Genomic DNA, 24,178 nt, shown 5'->3' with positions numbered 1-24,178 from the left:
ACGATTTTCTGCCATTCTGTTTATTTGTTCTGAAAATGGTAAAGAATTTTTTCACTGCATGTGCACTTTGTTTCTGTCAAATAATTTGTATATACAGTTTTCTGATTTACTACTATGTTTTGTACTCACATCCTGTCTTTGTCTGATATATTTTGTACTCGGTGCATGTGCACAACATTTAATTTATGTACTAAATTTGAATATTCTGTAAATTGTAAAAATTTCTTGCGATGGCAAGTCCAAATGACTCACCATCGCTGCCAAATTTTTGCCCCCCCAGTGGAGGGTTATGAAACACGTATGTAACATAGCAGCGGTGGTGAGGCACGTTAAAATCTTTGACCAGAGAGCCTATTTTCGTGGTTAGTCTGCGCTTGACTGCGCGAGTGTTGCGAGCAGTACAGTTGTAGTCGTCACGTAGTGGAGTACTCTGTTAGTAGTCGTTGAGAGCTGTTCTGTAGTAGTCGTCATGCAGAGCGGTCGGTCAGTAGTAGCAGCCCAGTGCGGTTGTGTGATGTAGTCTGTCGGCAACACTGGTCAAGATGCTGAATGAGGTATATTATTAATTAAGGTAATCATCAGATAATGTAAAGTTTATTTATTGTAATTAATTTCCAACAAGTGCCCCAATAATAATTTTGATTTCAAAGCAAAAAAAAAAAAAAAAGAGAATATTATTATTTGCAATGCAGTTCCTCCAAGCTGTGCGCAAGAATAAGAGCAGAAATTTGACTAGCAGTTACAATGAGGTAAGAATTTAATTCTGATTTGCACAGGGCCAAAGACCGATATTTCGGTTTAATTGAATTATCATTATCACTGACATTTTCTTATCACTGAATCGACTTTCATCTTTTGTAAGTAGCTTATACTTGGGTCAGATTGCTAATTTTTGTCTAATGGTCGTTGTCATTGAATTTATTTGCTGGGAGATTACGTTAGGTTGTATTCTTGTTAACATTCAAATTATTGTCCGGTCAACATTTTTATGGCAAGGTTTCTCTTGGCTCCCATTTAATATTAAATAATTTCCTTTAAAATTTTGTGGGGAGGTTACACGCTTGCTGCTATTGTTATTCTGCATTCGTCTCCGCACGCAGACCACCTGTAGTACACCGTGTTACCAGACGTCTGTGATAGTGTAGTGTTGTAGGACCATGGTGTATTCGAACTCTGAAAAGGCGGAGATGATACTTATCTATGGCGAGTGTCCACGAAATGCAGCTGAAGCCTGCAGGGTGTATGCAGAACGGTACCCGGACAGAGAGCATCCAACGTGCTGCACATTGCAAAACATCTACCGCCAACTGTATGCAACAGGTATGGTCGTAGCACGCAAACGGGTCCGTAACAGGCCCGTCACAGGAGAAGCGGGTGCAGTTGGTGTGTTAGCTGCTGTTGCCATGAACCCACACATGAGTACACGGGACATTGCGACAGCCGGTGGACTGAGTCAAAGTAGAGTCATGCGCATACTGCATCGTCACCTCATTCACCCGTTTCATGTGTCGCTACATCAGCAATTACTTGGTGATGACTTTAATCATCGAGTGCAATTCTGTCAATGGGCATTAACAGAGAATGCTTTGCAGTTCTACCTGTTTACCGACGAAACGGGTTTCACAAACCACGGGGCAGTGAATCTACGGAACATGCATTACTGGTCAATGGACAATCCTCACTGGCTCAGACAGGTAGAGCGACAGCGACCGTGGACTGTAAATGTATGGTGCGGAATCATTGGCGACCACCTCATTGGTCCTCACTTCATTGCAGGGGCCCAGACAGCTGCAACATACATCGCGTTTCTACAGAACGATCTGCCAACGTTGCTCGAAAATGTCCCACTGGAAACGCGTCGACGTATGTGGTATCAGCATGATGGTCCACCTGCACATTCCGCAATTAACACTAGGCTGACCCTTGATAGGATGTTCGACGGGGGTTTCATAGGACGTGGAGGACGCATAAATTGGCCAGCCCGATCTCCTGATCTTACACCTCTGGACTTCTTTCTGTGGGGTACGTTAAAGGAGAATGTGTACCGTGATGTGCCTACAAACCCAGAGGATATGAAACAACGTATTGTGGCAGCCTGCGGCGACATAACACCAGATGTTCTGCGGCGAGTATGACATTCATTACGCCAGAGATTGCAATTGTGTGCAGCAAATGATGGCCACCACATTGAACATCTATTGGCCTGACATGTCGGGACACACTCTATTCCACTCCGTAATTGAAAACGGAAACCACGTATGTACGTGTATCTCACCCCTCATGGTAACGTACATGTGCGTGAGTGAAAAAGACCAATAAAAAGGTGTTAGCATGTGGACGTAATGTGCTGTTCCAGTCTCTTCTGTACCTAAGGTCCATCACCGTTCCCTTTGGATCCCTACGTAATTCGGTGCTCTCCGATACACACGATCGAACAGCGGAGAAGTGGTACTCAAGCGTCAACTTTACGTTACAATATCTCCGGATGTAATTAACATTTTACGATGCAACAAACGGCACTGATTACGTATTTGTTTATATGTTCAGATGTGCTAACAAAACTAACGTGGTTCCATTTAAAAAAACGTAGGTTTGTGTTAAAAAACATACTTCCGTGCATTTTTTTATGGTTTGTATTAACCAATTACACTAGCCCCTCTCGTCACGTTCGGTCTGTGGAATCGATTCATCAGAATTTGATGTGGTTTACGAAATATATCCAGCGGTAATGTTAGGTGACTCACCCTGTATACAGTAAGAAAGGTGCCGTAGTCGAAGTTACACGTCATGAGCAGAGGTAATCTTTGTCAAAGATAAAACTTAACTATCGATTGTCGTCTTGTTAAAGATAAAATTGTCTAGCGATTCTGCAGAGCTACTGTCCACATGTCACTAAGTTTCATTGCCTCCTCTTTGCTATTAAAATTGTTCTGATGCTTATAACTTTCTGTGGCTTCTCTACATAGCCGTGGGTAATAATTTGTCTTCGTCGATAAAATTTCTGTTTCAGAAAACTTCACTTCGTGGTTTATTGACTGAAGAGTACGCTCTGCTACAGCTGATTTCTCTATTTTCGCTTGTCGGCAAAGACTTTTGCGCTCTTTCAGCCGTGTAATTACGCTCCTCTTGATAGTTCCAATATAAACACGTACACGGAATTTTGTTCAAAGTATTCAAGGGACCAAACTGCTTAGGTCATCGGTCCCTAGACTTACACACTACTTAAACTAACTTTAGCTAAGAACAACACACACACCCATGCCCGAGGGAGGACTCGAACCTCCGGCGGGACAAGCCGCACAGGCCGTGACATGGCGCCTCAAACGGCGCGGCCACTCACCGCGGCTCGGAATTTTGTGCACTACACATGTCGACAGAGGAGGGCGTTTATCTTTCACAGATCGGAGTAATTGACTTATTTTCTTTGTTGGTCTAAAGACCGGTTTGATGTCATGTTTCTAAAATCTTACCGATCTCATCCGTTAATGGAGAGAAACTGTATGTTTCCATCGTTGTGGTTCATCCTTGCCCTTCGGTCTTCTGTTCCCTCGTCGCAAAATTCTCTTTACCTCTTTCCCTGAGTAGCCGTTTTTCTCGAAGGCCTGCTTCAATATTTTATTTCAGCGTCCAGGTGTTTCGATGTGCTTATCCTTTTGGCTCTTTCGACAGGACTTATAATGACACTTATCTTAGCCCGCATCTCGTGGTCGTGTGGTAGCGTTCTCGCTTCCCACGCCCGGGTTCCCGGGTTCGATTCCCGGCGGGGTCAGGAATTTTCTCTGCCTCGTGATGGCTGGATGTTGTGTGCTGTCCTTACGTTAGTTAGGTTTAAGTAGTTCTAAGTTCTAGGGGACTTATGACCACAGCAGTTGAGTCCCATAGTGCTCAGAGCCATTTGAACCATTTTGAACACTTATCTTTTGTTGTGGATAGTGATTGGAGTTTTTATGTGTTACTTTCTGAATAACTTTGTTTCAAACTTCTATCGGACCGTCTCATAACTAAAACATCCGAGAAAGATTTTCTATTATCATTTTGCATTTCCTTTGTGATTCTTTTATATACGGGCCAGTTTTCGCAATATGTGGTTGTAAACGAATTGGCAGATATCTCGCTATATCGTACGTGGGAGACTTGTTGGCACTAACTATGCATTTATTCCTTGCTAGTAAGGTACAGATACCTCTGAGGAATAAAATAGATTATCTTACATTTACATCTATGGTCGTTATGATGGAAACGACTACTAGCAGACATAACAAAAACTTCTGAATGTTACAAATTAATGCAGCTATAAGTAATACGGTGATGTCTGATACTGTTGTTAACAAGTCGGAGAGAGTGTTATCTCAAGACGAGATTTCCATCCTTGCAAAAGGAGGAAACTACACTATAACACCTATGAGAGTACCAGTTGAAGATATTATAGCGAATATAGAAGCAGGTGTACGAAATCTCCCCAAGGAAACTTCAAATGCAATTCGAATCGAAACCACCAGGGTCTTCTTGATTTAAGTGCAGATGAAAAGATAGTGGTTCTTCCTGCTGATAAAGGGAATGATAATGTTGTTATGAACACAGAGGATTATCGAAGCAAAACCTCAGGAGAGTACAAAAAACTTACGAAGGACCCTACAGCCACCGTACTGAGGGAATCAAATAATTTGATTGTCATCTACCTCTGTTCAAAAATAAGATAAAAGAGCTTTGTTGAAGAGTGATGCAATCTGTCCTTGACTGTATCGTGTACCCAGAATTCATAAAAGAGATTTTCCTTTGAGACCCGTAGTTAGTTCCATCAACTCTCCTACGTATGATATAGCGAGATATCAGGCAACTCATTTACAACCATATACATTGGGAAAACTGACTCATATATAAAAAACTCGAGTCATTTTATTGAGAAACTTGAAGGACTAAGTCTGACTCCTGAAGATATTCCTGTAAGTTTTGACATAGTGTCCTTATTCACTACGATTCCAGTTAACGAAGTTATGATTTTCACAACGAAAATATTTCCAGGAGATTTGACTGCTCTTTTTAGACATTGCCTTACTTAGAGGCAGCTCCAGTGGGACGATGAATTTTATGAGCAACTTGATAGCAATGGGTAACCCATTAGGTCCTGCGGTCGCTAGTTTCTATATGGAGAAATTCGGACAGTTGGCTCTGGACAAAGCAAATAAGAAACCATCTCGCTGTTATCGGTTTGTAGATGACACACTTGTGGTTTGGTCACATGGCAGAAAGGCTTTGGATGAATTCTTTAATCATCTAAATAAAATTAATCCAAAAATCCGGTTCACCATGGAAATGGAAAATAACAGAATATCATTCTTGGATGTATTAGTTATAAGACGGTCCGATGGAGGTTTGGAAGATAACGTTTTTCAGTAAGTAACACATACCGACAGATATTTGCATAAAAACTCCAATCACCATCCAGAACAAAATAGAAGTGTCATTAAAAGACTTGTAGATAGAGCCGAACGGATTTGCACATCCAAACACCTGGACGCTCAAGTAAAATATCTGAAGCAGGCCTTCGACAAAAAACGGCTACTCAGGGAAAGAGGTAAAGAGAATTTAGTCACCAGGGAACAGAAGCCCGAAGGACAAAGATGAACCAAAAGGACGGAAAAATACAGTTTCTCTTCATTAACGAACCAGATCGGTAAAATTTTAGAAACATTGCGTCAGATCTGTCTTTATACCAACAAAGAAAATACGTCGAGTTCTCCGACCGGTGAAGAATAAATGCCCTCCTCTGTCGACATGTGATGTATACAAAACTCCGTATACGTGTGGTAAAATTTATATTGGAAGTATCAAGAGGAGCGTAAATACACGGCTAAAAGAGCACAAAAGTCATTGCCGACTAGGAAAAACAGAGAAATCAGCTTTAGCAGAGCATGCTCTTCAGTCAGGAAACCACGAAGTGAAGTTTTCTGAAACAGAAGTTTTATCGACAAAGACAAATTATTATCCAGGGCTATGTAGAGAAGCGATTGAAATTTATAAGCATCAGGACAGTTTTAATAGGAAAGAGGAGGCAATGAAACTTACCGACATATGGACAGTAGCTCTGCAGAATCGCTACACAATTTCATCTTTGACAAGACGACAATCGATAGTTAAGTCTTATCTTTGACAAGGATTATCTCTACTCATGACTTGTTACTTCAACCACGCCCCCTTTCCTACAGTATACATGTCGCTCTCGGACGTCAGACCGGTTCTGTCTGCAAGGCTCATCGGAGGAGCGCCTCTTAGGATGTCCACTGCAGTTGTGGATGAAACGTCAGGAAGGGAAGAGTTTCTTGGACCACGATCTTACACCCCGAAACGTTTGAAAACATGTTTGCTAGGCAGGTACGTATTATGGTAGTCACGGTTGGGGGAGGGGGGGGGGGCCGGGCTTACCTCGGATCGCTGACGTCATTTGACCTAAATCCTACCTGGTTCGAGCCTCATTCACGTGTCAGTGAGTGTTAGAACAACGTGGTTTAGTACACGTTTGCAGAATACACCAACATGATCTTTCCGTATAGCGAAGCTCACTGTAAAGGAAAAACTATTCGTCACCTTTATCAACATCGTTCTCCACAACGTCCGACTCCATCGCATATCCTTTTCGTCACAATTACGTAACGGCTTCGAAGAAGTGGTACCTTCAACGTCAGCAGGCGTGACTTTGGTTCTCCTACCCGTATTAGAATCAAATTGCTTGCGAAAACTGATTAAATGTGTTTTCTGTTTGTTTGGTTATTATTGAGGGGAGTGCTGAAGCTATTGATGTACTGGGTCACGCATAATGAATTAATTGTAAAAGTTCAAAACTTTTGGTAACATTTTTTGGGTAAACAGCCGTCTTGTAATACATGTAAAGCCAGTAAAGGAACAGTCTTGATCACCATGATTATTTTATTAAAATGACCTGTTTCGGCCTAGGTTTAGGCCATCTCCAGACAGCACCATAAGCTGAAGTTGAAGATGCGTAGAACAGTCACTTGACCTCAGTCTCTAAAATTGCAGTTATACGCACCGTCAGCTTCAGCTGATGATGCTGTCTGAAAATGGCCTACGCCAAGGCCGAAACCGGTGATTTTAATAAAATAACCATCGCGATCAAGGCTGGTTTTTTTACTGCTTTTACAACTGTAAAACTGGTTGCCTTCCCAACATGTTTTCAAATAGTTTTAGCAAGGAAATGGTGCTTTTTCGTACGTACTCACTACCCTCTACAAGACCCAGAAGTTTTCAACAGGAATTTCCGATCACTATGTTTGATATGCGTTCAACGATAAGTAAGTTATGTGTATAGAGAAGTAAGCTTTTTCTCCATATTCGAGGGAAGGGCAAGTGTTTCATCTTCCCCCCCCCCCCCCTCACCCCTTCTTGCAGCACCAATCCACCTCATCCTATGCCCCTGCGGATTCCAATGACAGTGCAAGAATGACTGTACTTGCACCAATATCTTGTTTAATGTGCGCGCGGGCGCACGCGTGTGTGTGTGGTGTGTGAGACACACACACACACACACACACACACACACACACACAGAGAGAGAGAGAGAGAGAGAGAGAGAGAGAGAGACTGCGATCGTGAAAGTGCGAAGGTGTTAACGCCACCGTCCAAGTGTACTCGCGGAATTCCACAAAGCAATTTATGCTCGGACCACGGCTATTGACAGTCTACATCGCTTTGCGCGTTTTCTTGCGGCGGGTACTGAACGCCGTAAAGCGCGGAACGCATCACACGGAACCCTCGTCATGCCTGGAAAACCGGCGACTCAGCAACTTCCGAGTGTACCTGAGCCGTTTGAGCTTCGTCTGCAGTGGAGCCTCGGTTACACGACTCCAGTTCCTTTTTAAACAGCTACTAAATTCATGGTAATGGTGCAATAATGTAGCAAGACCTGCGGTTCTGTGGCATTTCAATGACGCACGTTTAAAGTTAACTGTTGCGGTCTGTGGGAAATGGCGAGTGGTGTACATTTAACTTCCTTCTACCTCACTTTGATCGTATTTACTTTATATTAGTCTATGAACTGAAGAGGACGTGAAAAATCATGGATCAAACAAGAATACAAAATATTTGTAAAGTTAATTTTCTAGTTATGATTTCTGTAATACCGTATGTGTTACATATTTGATGTGTTCTCGTTATATGGCGATGGCTTTCGCTCATGTAGTTTCTCTCAATTGTTTTTTCCTTTTCCTGTTTTCTGTTGAAATTTTTTCTCGCCTATCTACAGCCTTTTGAACTGTTTTCAACTGTTATACACTTATTGTAATACTACGGCAATCTATTTCGTTCTGAAATGCCTTTATAGCTTGTATCACTGAATTTTCATATTAAATGCTCTCTTATTTGTGTGATATACAAAGAATTATTATGAGTGAAAACATGCACTAAACAGACAACTGGTGGTTGTTCTCCCTAAAACTATTTTACGAATTAGAACGATTCGTTAAAGAGTATCTAACATTTAGATTCTTACCTCAGTGTTTTTACGTTCTAACGACTCTGCTGAATCCAGTGACGATACGATCTATCTACCCAGAGAGAGACCGAAATTTTAGCATTTCACGTGGTCATGTCTTCTGTGCCATCCTGTGGTAAAACCTAGGACACGATAAGGTTAAATTCCAGTCGACTCATTCACGAAGGCTGCCCAGAAAATAATGCACATCATTTTGTTTTCTCAGCCGAAAATAATGCTACTAATACGAAACGTTACGTAAGTATTATTTGAAGTCTCCTGAGTGGGCGCGCCAAGTTTCCATCACTTCCGACAGATAGCGTAGCTGCAGGACATTTCAAAATGGCGTCTTTAGGTGATGTACGTTACAAGCAACGTGCCGTCATTAGATTTCTCACTGCAGAGAGAGAAACTGTGGTGAACATTCACAAACGCTTGTGCAAAGTCTATGGAACACCTGCTGTCGACAGAAGTACAGTAAGTCGCTGGGCACGGAGGGTGAGACCACCAGAAGGCGGTTCGGCGCAGCTCCACGATTTGCGGCGGTCGGCGAGACCATCCACTGTTGTCACGCCTGACTCACCTGACGTGGTACCATCGGAGTTCCCTTTGTTTGGGCCATTAAAAGATGCCATTTGTGGAAGATATTTTGAGGTCGATGACGAGGTGAGCACTGGCTCCGCCACCAGGGCAAGAATCGGTACTGAGAGAGCACTCATGCCCTTGCTCCACAATGGAGGAAGGCCATAGAGCGGTATGGAGATTACGTGGAAAAATAGGATGTGTAGGTAAAACACCATTCTTTCTTGTGTGTAATTCTCATAATGTTCAATAAAGAATTGCTGAAAAAAAAGTGGTGCATTACTTTCTGGGCAACCCTCGTAGTTCTAGATTTTCTGTTATTACATTAAACAGCTTAAGACAAAATCTGGGATGGTTCTTTTGATTTTCTTCCCCACTCTTGTCAGGTTCGAGCCAATATTCCTTCCTTATGACCTCGTTGTCAATAGGGCGTTACACACTATTTTTCCCTTTCTCTCAGCTTTCTTGCAACATTGTCATTTTGTTGGCTTCTTTGGAGCTTTGTACAATTCATTCTGTATCTCTTTGATAGCTCCATTTTTCATTTTGTGACTAGAGAAGTTAAAAACGTATCAGTGACCCAAACAGTTTGAAAAAAAGTAAAGCACCCATTTGAGGAGGAAGAAATGAAATGAAATGAAACTTCACGTGTCATATCATCTCCTGAGACAAGCTGGCCCACTCCCTTATAATTGGTCCTGACAATCCAGATTCTAGCACTAGAATGGAGTTGACGTCATAGCTGGTGCCACACATATCCTGTTGGAGACAGATCTAGGGATCTTGCTGGCCACAGGAGTACCTCAGCTTCACGCAGAAAGTTCATAGCGACCATGTTTCGTATGGTGGACTAGCGCTGTTCTCTTGAAAAATGACACCACGATACTGTCGTGCTAGAGGTAACACTTGAATATGAAGAATGACCATGATGTACCGTTATGGTGTCAGACTTCTCTGAGTCCCTAACTGCCATGACATGAAGTCACATCCAACGGCTCCAAGCATCCTGACGCCTCTGCCCAAGTGACACGATGAGTGAAATATGTCAGTTCCTAGCACTTCATTTCTTCCACGTTTGTCCCGCGGGATGACTCATTCTCACGTTCTTTCCACTTCTACACAACGTCTGAACTTTGCATGTGATCTGTACGTCACTTACAACCATTGTTAAGCTACTATTCGTGTCTTTTGACGACGACCTTTACCATGGTGAAAAAACTAGGTAACTGCAGTGACGAAACATTTGAAGGAAAACTGGATTGCCGGCCGTAGTGGCCGAGCGGTTCTAGGGGCTACATTCTAGAACCGCGCGACCGCTACGTTCGCAGGTTCGAATCCTGCCTCGGGCATGGATGTGTGTGCTGTCCTCAGGTTAGTTAGGTTTAAGTAGTTCTAAGTTCTAGGGGACTGATAACCTCAGATGTTAAGTCCCATAGTGCTCAGAGCCATTTGAACCATTTGAACACGCTGATGACGGTCATCCAGGGCACTGCGGATTCATAGCTGAACGTAATGCGATAGCATTCATGTGCAGGCCATGCTTCATGGCCATGGCCAGCTCTTTGTGTTGTGTTAACAGTAGCCTACACATGGAACGGTGATTCTCTCGTTCTTCAGATACTAGCGTCCGACGAATGGTGCGGGATGACACAGAATACTGGATAAAGTCCATTACTTGTTCTCGTATGGCAGGTGCAGATGTGAAGGAGTTGCGATATGCTTTGTGATCAGTAAGGCGATCCCCCTTTGGGGTGATCATAAGTGGACGACCGGACAATTCGCGACGCGTTTTCCTGCCCTCATGTTCCCTGGCGGCTTACTGTCGGGCCACTGTCAGACCCAAAGGCATCATAAATTTTGACACTGCACGATTTCACCAGCCGGTCAAGTGGAAGCCCAAAATGAGGCCCCTGCTAAATTCTGTCAGGTGCGAACACCGCTGTCTCCATGTGTATACGGCATCTCTGTGTTCCTCACAGCAATCACTCAACATCTACCTTGGTTCACACCCCAGACAGTGTATTTATTTCAGACCTACCATTGCGCAAAAGGATCAATGTTTGACGCCATATAGATTAGCCGCTTTTCGTGTGTCAGTGATGTTTCAAGCCCAAAACACACAATGCTCGTGGAACTTCGTGAGAAGTCTAAGCTGTTTGCCAGCTCGTGTCTTGAGGACTGGTACTTCGCAGGCAATGCTGTTATGGACTGAGCTATCCAAGCTTGAGTCACGACTCAACTTCAAAACTTCAGTCATACAAATACTTCTGTCCTCCTTTCCGCAACCCCTCGACGTTCTCCTGCGTAATTTAGTAGATTAGTGTTTCGGCAAAGAAGGACTTGTGGGTTACGATATAGCTACAACTTATGGTATGCTTCTAAATCCGATCTTCCTATCTATAGTTGGCTGTACACTGTCAAGAAACTTCTTGACTGGTACTGTATGCCGATCTCGAAACTCGGTCGTTATTTTTCATTTGTAGTGTTCTTACTTATTGAGTTCCTATCGAGACCCATCTTCATATCTTCTCTGTCCCAGTAAAACTAATGCTCACGGAAGTATGAGCCCCGGCATCTAGCAAGAATTTGTCAGGTACTTCTAGATACTCACAGTTCCCAGAATGGAAAGAATAATTCTGATACCAAAGTTGCCACTCATTTGCCAGGAGGTCATAAGATTTTAATTACGCCGTTGAAAAACTGTGATCACGGAGTTAGTCTTTCTCCACACATTCAACCTTCGAACAACTTTTCGCAACGATGGATGACTTGGTGCAGGAGTTGCTTATAGAAATCCACATTTTGGCTGCTCAGGAAATGTTCCACCTATAGAATCACACTATCGTCATTCTGGAAAACCCTTCCACGCGATTAATTGTTCATCCGAGGAAAGAAGGAGCCACTGGATACCACTCTATGGGGACATAGTATGAGAGGAGGGGAGGGACCTAAGTTGATAGTCCAAGTCAGCAGCATGTGCAACTGTTCATGTACAGAATACGTTGGTGTCGCGGGGGAAAACCACTACCTTGGATAGTTTTCCGCGAGGCTTCGTCTTTACAGCCTCCCATAACCTTGTCATGAGATGTTGGTAGTATGCTCCTTGAACAGTTTGCCAAGTACAGCATGGCACTTCTAGGAACACGCAGTATCGTCTTGCCCGATAATAGCTGGTTCTTCGTGTCTTTGGGCGGTGGTGAATGCACACGTGCCCAATGCTTGGTTTGTTCCTTCCACTCGTGGTCATAGTGACACACCCAGCACGCGTATATGGTGATTGGGTGGCTCCAGAAGTCATCTGAAATGGCCTGACATATCTACATTTCTGGAACTGTTTCGGTTCGACGGGCTTTTTGAATGAGTATGGTAAGTCGCTGTACCCAGCTACAGCGACCTTTGTCGTGTTCAAAATGACGTGCAAGGCATTTAAAACTGACGCATGACTGATTATCACTTTTCCTTTATTAGCTCGATTCTGATACGCTGATCACCAGAGACTCCAAATCCCTTGCGATTCACAGTCCTTGACAGTTTGCCTCTTAATTACTCATCGTTCAGGCTTGTTTGACCATTCTCGAAGCGTCTGCACCGCCTATACACTGTGTACAGTACATACACTGTGTACAGTACATTTGAAACGTCCCCTTAGAAAAATTAATGAATTACTGTGCTGATAACACTCGTGATTTTCAAACAGCTGAGCAGAACTGAACGTACTCAGACATTTCGCCCTTTACCTATTCTGATCAACACTAAACTGATAGCCAATATTTTTAGCCCAACGCAATCTGACTTTCAATAATCCCTACAAAAGAATGGCCCTGACTAACATTAACCTATACGTTTCACAAATCACTTACCTTACAAAAATCTTCGTTACTCGAACTACTGCAATACAGCGAGCGCCACTACTGCCAGCTAAATAAAAGATTCAAACTACTGAAGGCACTAACTACTGATAGGCATAGTTAGCAAATGAAAGATTTTGATAGAGAACAAGCAACGTATTTACCTTAATAGTGTTCAAAAGTCATAATATATGTATCAGTCCATGATATCCAATATTACAAATTTACTCTTTCTGATGGACACACATCCAGATCGTCCGCTCTCAAGATTCCGCCATCTCTCTCTCCCCACATCCACCACTGCTGGCGGCTCACCTCCAACTGCGCAACGCTACGCGCTGTTATCAGCCAACTGCGCAACACTACAATAGCATGTACTCTAACAATGCAAACCAACCACGGCCTTCACACAGCACAATCAGTGATTTTCATATAGAGCGCTACGTGGCGTTACCAACATAAAAACCTAAACAGCCTACTTACACATTGTTGCCATATGTTTCCACCATCGCAGTATACAGGACAAGAAAAAATGCCGCATTTGGAGGTCGTTATGCGATTTCTCATCGCGATTCAAGACAAATTTATCTTGCAAAATCAGATTGGGTGCAGTTTAAAAACACATATATGAAAAATAGGAGATGGCAACACTGTCACATCGTGCAGCCCATCGGAATGTACAGAGGAACGTTTACCAACCTGCACTATCGTACCAGCTGTCGTAGTTCAATGAGTAGATTGCTGGGACATCGAACCTACATCCCCTATGGAGCTATGATTCGAATCCTCGTCGGATCTTTTTTTAATTTTTAGACGTCCTTTCCCTAGTTCTCGTCGTGTATAAGCAGAACGTCATTTTATCACATGACAATAACATCACAGGACAACGGGATCCATTAAACTGCAGGCGTATCTCTACTAACCGTGCAATGCGCAACCGTAGCTGGTCCCGTCAAGTTAATGTAGGGCGACTTCTGGATGAAATAAACATTGAATACTTCGATATGCTTTTGGTGCTGGGTGCAGCCGATAACCAAGATGCTGCTGCTGCTGCTGCTACTCGTTCGTGTGCTGCACGGTACCCTCAAGGCACTATCCCAGTAAGAATGTTTTCCGTCGCCGGGAGCAACGCCTTCGGAAAACCGATAATCTTCCTCCACATGTAATGGGCAGAGGCCGTGCAAGGACTAGACGTACTCCACAAACAGAGGACACAATTTAAGAACCCGTTCACCAGTCACCTCGGCGAGTACCGTGATACTGCAAAACAGTTTCACATACATCAAACAGTGATTGAAGTTTTGCACGATGAACAACTGTGTTTATTTCATTCTACGTTAACTCAACACCAGTGGCCAGAAGACCACATTCGACGAGTACAGTTTTGTAAATGGCTCTTGCACCAAGAGAAAATAGCGTGATATGGACTGACGAATCTAGCTTAACTCGTGAAGGTATTTTAAACCTCCACAACAGCGATCATTGATCGGAACACAACCTACGTGTCAACGTGGCTTTCAGGCATGCTTTAGCATTACACTGTGGGCTGGAACCGTGTGAGGAGTGCTTTTGGGCCCTTACCTACTGACGGAAAGATGCATGCGCCCCTGTATCTTGCGTTTCTATACAATACGTCGCCTGACGCATTAGAAAACGTTCCACTTATTGTTGGGCGACAGCTATAGTCTCGTCATGATGGTGCAACGCCACACTTCGGAATGAATTTCCATAATGATTTAAGTGAAGCGTTCCAGGGAAATAGATCGGTCGTGGAGGTACATTGTACTGGCCTCCAAGTTCCCCGGACCTTAATCCACTAGATTTTTGTTTGTGGGGACACTTATGGGATCAAGTTCACGGTACTACATCCAAGAATGTGCACGAGCTAATAGCTTGCGTACGTGCACTTCGGCAATATTGTACGCAGGTGTGTTGCATAGGTCCAGCAAGGTATGATCCAGCGAATGGCGCAGTGTTCGCAAATTCAAGGTGGTCGCTTTGAACATCTTCTCTAACGTGATCATTGCTCGTCCGTGTACGTACCGGCCCTGTGAAGATAAGCCTGGACGTCAAACGTACATAATGTAATTACTGTGTGGTGCAGCATAATGTGCAATAGTGTGTAGGCCACCTACTGTGTTTTAGTAGATCGTTGGACACATACGATGTTCTTGTACCCACTATTATATTTTATTGGTTTTATTTGTGTCGTGGACGAAACAAAGTGGTCTTTTAGGCCCGTAAAATGTTCATGTTATGTCTAAATAAAGGTAACAATGACAGAAATAAATACACAAGATACCGCATTGAGGGGGTGTTAACTGGATAAACTTGACGGTTTAACTGAAAAAAAAAATGATAACCGCGAACGCGACTGGAACATCGGGGAGTCTTCATACCCGTTCCCCACAACACTACCTGGCCTTACTGAGCTAATGGGACAGCTTCAATGCAATGCAGACTTCAGCTGCCTGTTCCTGTCTATGCTGCATGCAGTTACGGCGTTGCCAGAGCCACGTTTCTTAAATCCCGTTTCTTTTAAACCTATTTGTGGGACTAGATGTTGCTAGATACACTTTTGTCTTCAGCTCGGATGAAGAATCGAATGCTGACTCTAAGTGCCTCATTTTTTCTTCACCCTCTAGATTGTTGCAGCGGTTCCTCTTGAAATGCAGAAAAATAGTTGCAGAATGTGTCTCCACTTCACTTTTCTGCTCAGATGAGCCAATTAAGGACCATGTGCCAATTTCAACTCGTTACTCGTTCATTTATTTTCTCCCCACACTCCTTCATGTGTTCAACGTTTCTTTTTTCTTCCTATATTCTGATTAATTCAGGAAAGTTTTCTTGACCTTTAATATCAGTTGTAGTTTAAACAATTAAATCACTTTTTCAAATCCTTTTCTACTTCGTGGGTCCAGCCTGCTGACATTTTATCCCAAAAGTATTTGAAGAGCTCTTTGGTTGGTATATTGCATTACATAGACATAAATATCTAAAACACGTGTTTGTTTTCTCACCACTTTCGTTATGTAATATATAAGAAATTATCAGCCTCAATTGCGGTAATGAAACCAACCTTTACCTAGATCTCCGCCCAAATAATTGAGCCTTCTTCAGAAGATATACCTGAATCTATAATTTGTCTAAGAGGGCATGGTCTATAAATAAAACTAAAACAACCTGAATGGGCGTAGTCACATTTTAAAAATGCGGTACATTAGTACTAAATCAACACCAAGTCTTAACTTAATCTCCGTCGAGCGCCTGGTCTCCATGGACGCCGTGCAGTGGGCCTCGGGAGCTGACGTGAAACTATGTAGGACTAGATAACGTGCTGCAAAACAACATGGCGGGGAACATTGCGCATGTCTAACTGAGACCATGACTGTCAAAGATAAAAGACCAACGCAGTTATATCTTAAAACAAATAACTCATAGAAAGGTTGAAAATCTTAAACATAAAGCCTCTCCACCAGGTTAAGACTAAAATTTAACAAACTGTGCATGGATTTATATAAGTTCGAACACATTACCCCGACTTACACTATTAGAATATATCGGCCCTTTCACAACGAATGCTGCATACCGCACCCATCGTTATTAATTAAAGATGCCGCGCAGGATTAGCCGAGCGGTCTCAGGCGCTGCAGTCATGGACTGTGCGGCTGGTCCCGGCGGAGGTTTGAGTCCTCCCTCCGGCATGGGTGTGTGTGTGTTTGTCCTTAGGATAATTTAGGTTAAGTAGTGTGTAAGCTTAGGGACTGATGACCTTAGTAGTTAAGTCCCATAAGATTTCACACACACATTAATGAAAAATGACACAGGACATCAAACAGCGAAACTGTAGTATGTAAACGCCATAATGCAATAATCTCGGTTAACCTGTACACAGATGGTCGAGAAGGTGCTTTTATCTGCTGATTTAGATATACTTCATATTGTTGACACGCACTGAACGAAGAATATTATCAAGGTTAATTTTTATATCTTATTACTAAAAATAACGCGTGAGTGACCCAACAACGCCACTTCATCGCCATGTAATAGCAAATGACCAACATGGGTCAAATTATGTTTTACGTGTAAAAAATATGGTAATTGCGTGAACGGACTTGCAACGCCCTTTCATCGCCCTATGAACATATTTTACTTTTGCAAGTGATTTGTCAAACAGATTGCAGATTATTTGAACAGTTAACAACTAATGTTCATCTCTACGGAGGAGGAACAGCAGTAATAACATATGAAATTCAGGAACATGGTACGACACGTTTACTAGATATACAGGGTGTTACAAAAAGGTACGGCCAAACTTTCAGGAAACATTCCTCACACACAAAGAAAGAAAATATGTTATGTGGACATGTGTCCGGAAACGCTTACTTTCCATGTTAGAGCTCATTTTATTACTTCTCTTTAAATCACATTAATCATGGAATGGAAACACACAGCAACAGAACGTACCAGCGTGACTTCAAACACTTTGTTGCAGGAAATGTTCAAAATGTCCTCCCTTAGCGAGGATACATGCATCCACCCTCCGTCGCATGGAATCTCTGATGCGCTGATGCAGCCCTGGGGAATGGCGTATTGTATCACAGCCGTCCACAATACGAGCACAAAGAGTCTCTACATTTGGTACCGGGGTTGCGTAGACAAGAGCTTTCAAATGCCCCCATAAACGAAAGTCAAGAGTGTTGAGGTCAGGAGAGCGTGGAGGCCATGGAATTGGTCCGCCTCTACCAATTCATCGGTCACCGAATCTGTTGTTGAGAAGCGTACGAACACTTCGACTGAAATGTGCAGGAGCTCCATCGTGCATGAACCACATGTTGTGTCGTACTTGTAAAGGCACATGTTCTAGCAGCACAGGTAGAGTATCCTGTATGAAATCATGATAACGTGCTCCATTGAGCGTAGGTGGAAGAGCATGGGGACCAATCAAGACATCACCAACAATGGCTGCCCAAACGTTCACAGAAAATCTGTGTTGATGACGTGATTGCATACGTAAACATTACCTTCCTTCAATTGGACCAACTGGCGGTGAATCGAGGAAGTACAGTACATACTGACGAAACTAAAATGAGCTCTAACATGGAAATTAAGCGTTTCCGGGCACATGTCCACATAACATCTTTTCTTTATTTGTGCGTGAGGAATGTTTCCTGAAAGTTTGTCCGTACCTTTTTGTAACACACTGTATTTGCTGAGAAATGTTGCAAAAGATGGAATAAACTCATAGTGGTTCAATAACCGTGTTAGAAAGTTTATACGAACTCAAAGAAAGCTTCATCACAGATTAAAACTTGAAACACGTATGTAACATAGCAGCGATGGCGAGGCATTGTAGCATCTGTGACCAGAGAGTATGCGCTTGACCGCGCGAGTGTTGCGAGCGGTTCTCAGTCTGTCGGTAAGTCGTTGCGAGTCTGCAGCTCTGTCTAGTTGAGAGCAGTACTCAGTTAGTTGTCGTTGAGAGGAGTTATGGAGTAGTCGTCATGCAGAGCGGTCGGTCAGTAGTAGCAGCCCAGTGCGGTTGTGTGATGTGGTCTGTCGGCAACACTGGTCAAGATGCTGAATGAGGTACATTGCTAATTAAGGTAATCATCAGATAATGTAAAGTTTATTTATTGTAATTAATTTCCAACAAGCGCCGCAATAATAATTTTGATTTCAAAGCATTTTACAAAAAAAATTCATTCCACTTCCCTTAAAGACAAATTTCAGTTAAATTACAAAAAAAAAGGAATATTATTATTTACAATGCAGTTCTTCCAAGTTGTGCGCAAGAATAAGAGCAGAAATGTGACTAGCAGTTACAATGAGGTAAGAATTTAATTCTGATTTTTGTACAGGGCCAAAGACCGATATTTCGGTTTAATTGAATTTTCACTGCCACTGATTTCATTAGCACTGAATTGTTTTTCATTTTTTATTTGTGAGTCAGATTGCTAATTTTTGTTTAATTGTCATTGTCAGTAAATGTCATTACGGGAGGTTACACTTGGCTCCATTTTTTTATTAAGTATTTCCTTGTAAAAATTTGTGGGGAGGTTACACTGTCGCCAAGTGAATAGTACAAATCATATTGAAAAATGAGAAAAGTGCACAGGCACTGGAGTTCAGTAGAAAACATATTAACACACAACATAAGTGCACATGCACTGTAGTTCAGAACATATCATTAAAATAAAATACTAAAAAAAATGTATATACAATATAAAAGACAAGAGTGCACACACTGTACTTGAGAACAAATCGAAAAAATGTCTTAGGTATTTTTGCAATAAATAAACATAATGGCAAAAATCATATCGACAAGTGACATAACTGTACTCGTACTGGAGTTCAGCGAATCAAAAAAAAAAAAATGTATAGTCATGAACATAAATAATGTTAGCAAAAAAATGATTTTCACTATGTGACAAGAATTAGGATAGGAAAGGGAAGGATTGCATCATGGTTGTAGCACTTTAGATTGCACACAGCTGTTCTGAAAGTCCATATCTTTCCACAGAAATACAACACCAAGTGACACAATTTGAAGTTCTTTTCCCATCAGAATTTATCAGTGTAGCCAAGACACTGAACTCTCGTAGTAATATTTCATGTTCTCATTTTGGCAGTACATTAGGTACACCAAACAGTGGGACCATAATAACGTCTTCATCGCTCATGGTGGTGGACAGCATGTCGTGTCAACACCACGCTTTACAAGGCACACCAACGTAGAAGTAGTGCAAACCCAAAGGTAGTGCTCCATGATCACTAGGATGGACAGGACAAATGGACATTGCAGTAATTCAGGGTAGTTGGCTCATGAGGTGAAGGACATTAAGTCACATAATATTGATAATTACAGTTTGCATTTGGGGCATGCATAGCCCCGTGTTGAACATTTCTGTACCATGAATGTAGTATTACAGAAACTGTTCACAAAATTAAATTATTGGCATCATGGGTAATCGTATTACAATATTTAGTATGACAGAATTGAATATTACAGAACATTACACTCATTCTTGGCACTCAGTGGCCAGCAAGTACTGAATAGTACACAACATTACACTTATTATTGGCACTTGGCATAATACATTGAGTTATACAAATTATTGGCACTCATTGGCCAGTGACCAAAACATGAAAAGTCATAATTGAAAACAGAAGCTAATTAATGGCATAATTAATAACCTAATTCATTGATTGACATAAATTATTGGCACTCAGTGGCCATCAAGTATCGAATAGTATAAAACATTGTTAATCATTCAGTATTATTCAGATCATTAAGAAGTAATAACAATTCATTGAGTGACATTTAGATCATTACAAAGTCATTATTAAAAATCAGCTAATTATAGTCATAGCATTAATAACCATGGGCATTATAAGTAGTCTCATTACAATAAACAGTGGCAGTTATTAGCCAGTTACTAGGCATTATTGGGGACTGGTAATATATATTTTGTTTGTTTTTGTGCTAGCAACGCATTGCTTTGGGTAATTACAAGAGAAAGCAAGAAGAGAAAAAAGAGAAAAAAAAAATGGTACTGGGTTGTTCCTGTGTAACGTCATTCGTCATGAGTCAGCTGTAGCAAGGTTATGTAACAAGGCAGTATATGTGATCTCATTTATAAATGATAAACACAAATGGGTTAAAAAAAAATGCAAGTACTAGAACAGGTATAATAAGTAATAGGTTTAGTAAGTATCATGAAAAACTTCTCCTGGAAAAAATACAAAATGGATTATTGACCTGAAAGAAGAAACGCACACTATGCTGAAAAGTAGTGAACTTCGAATTAACAAGTAGTGAACTGTGTATAAACATGTGTTCCATAGCTGTCCTTTCCAAAACTTTCCGTCATCCTACTATGCAATATAACACCTGCTGTCAAAACAAACTGCAACAAATACTTAAATAACTACGTAGCATAAATACATAACTTCAACATTATCCTCATCTGTAAAGAAAAAACTTCATTATTCATAACAGCATTATCCATATTATCATAACTTCATTATTATCATCACCTGTAAAGAAAAACTTCATTATTCATAGTAGCATATTCTTCATCATTATTCATCATCACTCATTATCATCTGCAAAAAAAATATCACTTCATTATTCATTATACAACTATTCCTTATCTCTAGCATATTTCATCACTAAAACTAAGTGTGTAGTTCTGTCTGACAGCCTGCATCAATCACCTTGTATTCTGAAAGAAAAAATTAGTTAAGACTGCTATTTTACGATGAGTATAGTATATTCTTGTTAATGCTTGTTAATCCTGATCCATTTACTCTTCCTCATAAAGTTATTGCATCTTCTATTGTTTATTCCGTAGGTGAAATTCCATTTCTGTTGAATTTATTTCTTACACGCATCATTTCTTTCTGAAATTGATGAATAAAGGTTAATGTCTTGCATTTAAATCATATACCCACTAAGTAATTACTGATTAACGGTAATATAATTAAGCATACAGCATAACATGACAGACAACGTAATATGTCAAAGACATTGACAGTGTTCAAAGCCAAAATGTACAGAGAATATCACAATGCAGCAGTAAAAAATGTAAAAGTCACGATGTTGAGACATCATAGGGCAAAAAATGTCAAAGTCAACGGGTGTGTTATATCTTAACTATTTCATAGTGCATACAAACAAAACAGGAAAACAATCATACACACAAAAAAATGGAAAATGTGCACGGTCTGACGTGTAACGACAAGAAAAGCGACCTGCTAACCTTACCTTGCCGGGCACTTGCCAAGAAAAAATACGACACTCATCAGTAGGTAATCATATAATTGCATAAGTGAATGGCATCATAGCATGTTACATCATAAAGTGATTTCATTCAATGAACGGTTTAATGTTTGAGATATGGTGATTGCCTTTCGATTTTCTGGTTCTCAAAGTTTCGACGTGTACAACATTGGGGTGAGGGATGCTGCGAATCCGATATGGACCTGCGTATAGAAGTTCAAATTTACTGCACTTACCTTTTAATTTACTGGATAAGTAGTGTGTACGTACTAATATTTTCTGTCCAACGTGAAAGTCGCGGCGTGTACAAACCTGTTTTTGCTGTCTTCTCCGGCGCTCTGCGGCACGTTTGATGTTGTTCAGTGCAATGTCGATTATTTCGTGGTGTCGTAAGCGACGAGATGTGGGAAAATTTACAAATTCTTTAATTTTGTTTGGTGGTTCAACGTTTTTCAGTATAACAGACGGAGATAGCATAGTGGATTCATTTGGAATTGAATTAATTACATCTTGGAATGAGAGTATGTGTGTGTCCCAATCAATATGTCTTTTATGGCAGTATATTCTACACAGTTTACCAATTTCTTTCATTAATCGTTCACAGGGGTTCGAAGAAGCATGGTACTTGGATATATAGATCGGAGAAATGTTTCTAGCTCGTAACATTCGTGTCCATATTGCAGATCGAAACTGTGGTCCATTGTCGGAAATTACTTTCATCACATGCCCTACATGAAATAGAAAATGTTTTACAAATGCTTTCGAAACAGTTTTAGCAGTAGCTTTGCGTAACGGAGTGAAAGTAACAAATTTTGAAGTGAGCTCAACAGCGACAAAGATGTAGCAAAAACCTCTGTTAGTTCTCGGAATCAGACCAAAAATATCTACTGCGGCCATGTGTCTTAATTTAACAGGTACAATGGGATATAAAGGAGGAATATGTGAAGTGGTGTCTGATTTAGCTTTCTGGCAAATTTTACAAGACGCTAAAACTCGTCGTATACGTTTCTCCATGTTGTTAAAATAACAGTTCTGTCTCAGTATAAGAAAACATTTTCGTGCTCCGTAATGTGCGTAACTTAAATGAGTGTACCAAATTAATTTGTTAACCAGTTCGTCAGGAATGCATAATAACCAATTGTTGCTGTCAGGATGAGAACGGCGAAACAGAATGTCATTGCGTACAGTGTAGTGGTTCCTAATCGTAACATTTTTCCTATCTTGCCAAAGGTGTTTAATTTCTTTCCACACGTTGTCTTTACTTTGCTCTTTTGCTATGTCCTGTAATGACGACGAAATAAAATTTTCAAATGCTACTTGCTGGATGTACATGACACTGAAATTTGTTTTGCAAAAGTTGGTTGCTACGTCTTGCTGATTGTTGCTGAGAGAACGAGATAGTGCGTCTGCTACAACATTTTGTGTGCCGGGAATGTGAACAATTGTGAAATTAAATTCCTGCAAGTAAAGTTTCCATCTGCTTAACCTGTCGTGAGTGAATCTAGCCGAAAGTAAAAATTGTATTGCTCTGTGGTCTGTGTACACGGTGGTATGTCTGCCATAAAGAAAGTGCCTAAATCTCGTGAAAGCCCATACAACACATAATGTTTCCAATTCTGTAACGGAATAATTTCGTTCAGCAGGTGACAAAATGCGGCTTGCAAATGCGATGCTTTTAATTACTGTAGAACCATCTTCTTCTATTTCCTGGAAAATGTGTACGCCTAAAGCGGTGTTGGAACTGTCGGTAGCAATGGAAAAATTTCTAGTAAGATCTGGGTGCGATAAAAGTGGAGCATTCAACAAAGCATGTTTCAAATAACATTCTCATGAACAAAATTCTGCGTGTCAAAAGTATTGCTTACATTATTGGAATATGCAACCTGTACTGTATTTAATCATATTCTATCTGACGTGTTATTGAATGTACGGTGAAAATTGTGCTAATTAATTTTACGTATGTCGTGATAGTCATTTCCTTACGGCGCATTGCGATAGAGATTGAAATACTGTGTTTTCTCTACGTAATTATTTCATTGCTGCCGTGCGTTACTATTTGTTGTAGCTGGGACTATACGTGCACGCGGCGAAACATTAAAGTTTGGTTGACCTTGAAGACTGCATTGTTGGTTACATATGCTAAGCGGCTGACTTTCATGCTGTTGTGGTAAAAACGTCTATTGTTACAAAAATGTGTTTACTGATACTGATAATTTTACACGTACTGATGATTAAGATTTTGTCAGTTATTAAAATTACGCTGGTAGTTGTGGAGTGCCTAATGAAAATTGTCACTTTCGGTATAACTTGTCAAATCCGGTTTTCTTTACATATTCTTAATTCTAAATAGAGCAATAGTTAAAGAGCGGTTTTGATAGATATAAAGGATAGTAGAAGAGAAGGCAGCAGTGCAGAAAACTAAAGATGAAACAGCACTACTACAGCTCGGGGCCCTATGCTCGCTACGGCACATATTCA

The sequence above is a fragment of the Schistocerca cancellata genome, chromosome 2 (assembly GCF_023864275.1).
Source record: "Schistocerca cancellata isolate TAMUIC-IGC-003103 chromosome 2, iqSchCanc2.1, whole genome shotgun sequence".
In the NCBI taxonomy this organism is placed as follows: domain Eukaryota; kingdom Metazoa; phylum Arthropoda; class Insecta; order Orthoptera; family Acrididae; genus Schistocerca; species Schistocerca cancellata.
This window is presented reverse-complemented; position numbering follows the sequence as displayed.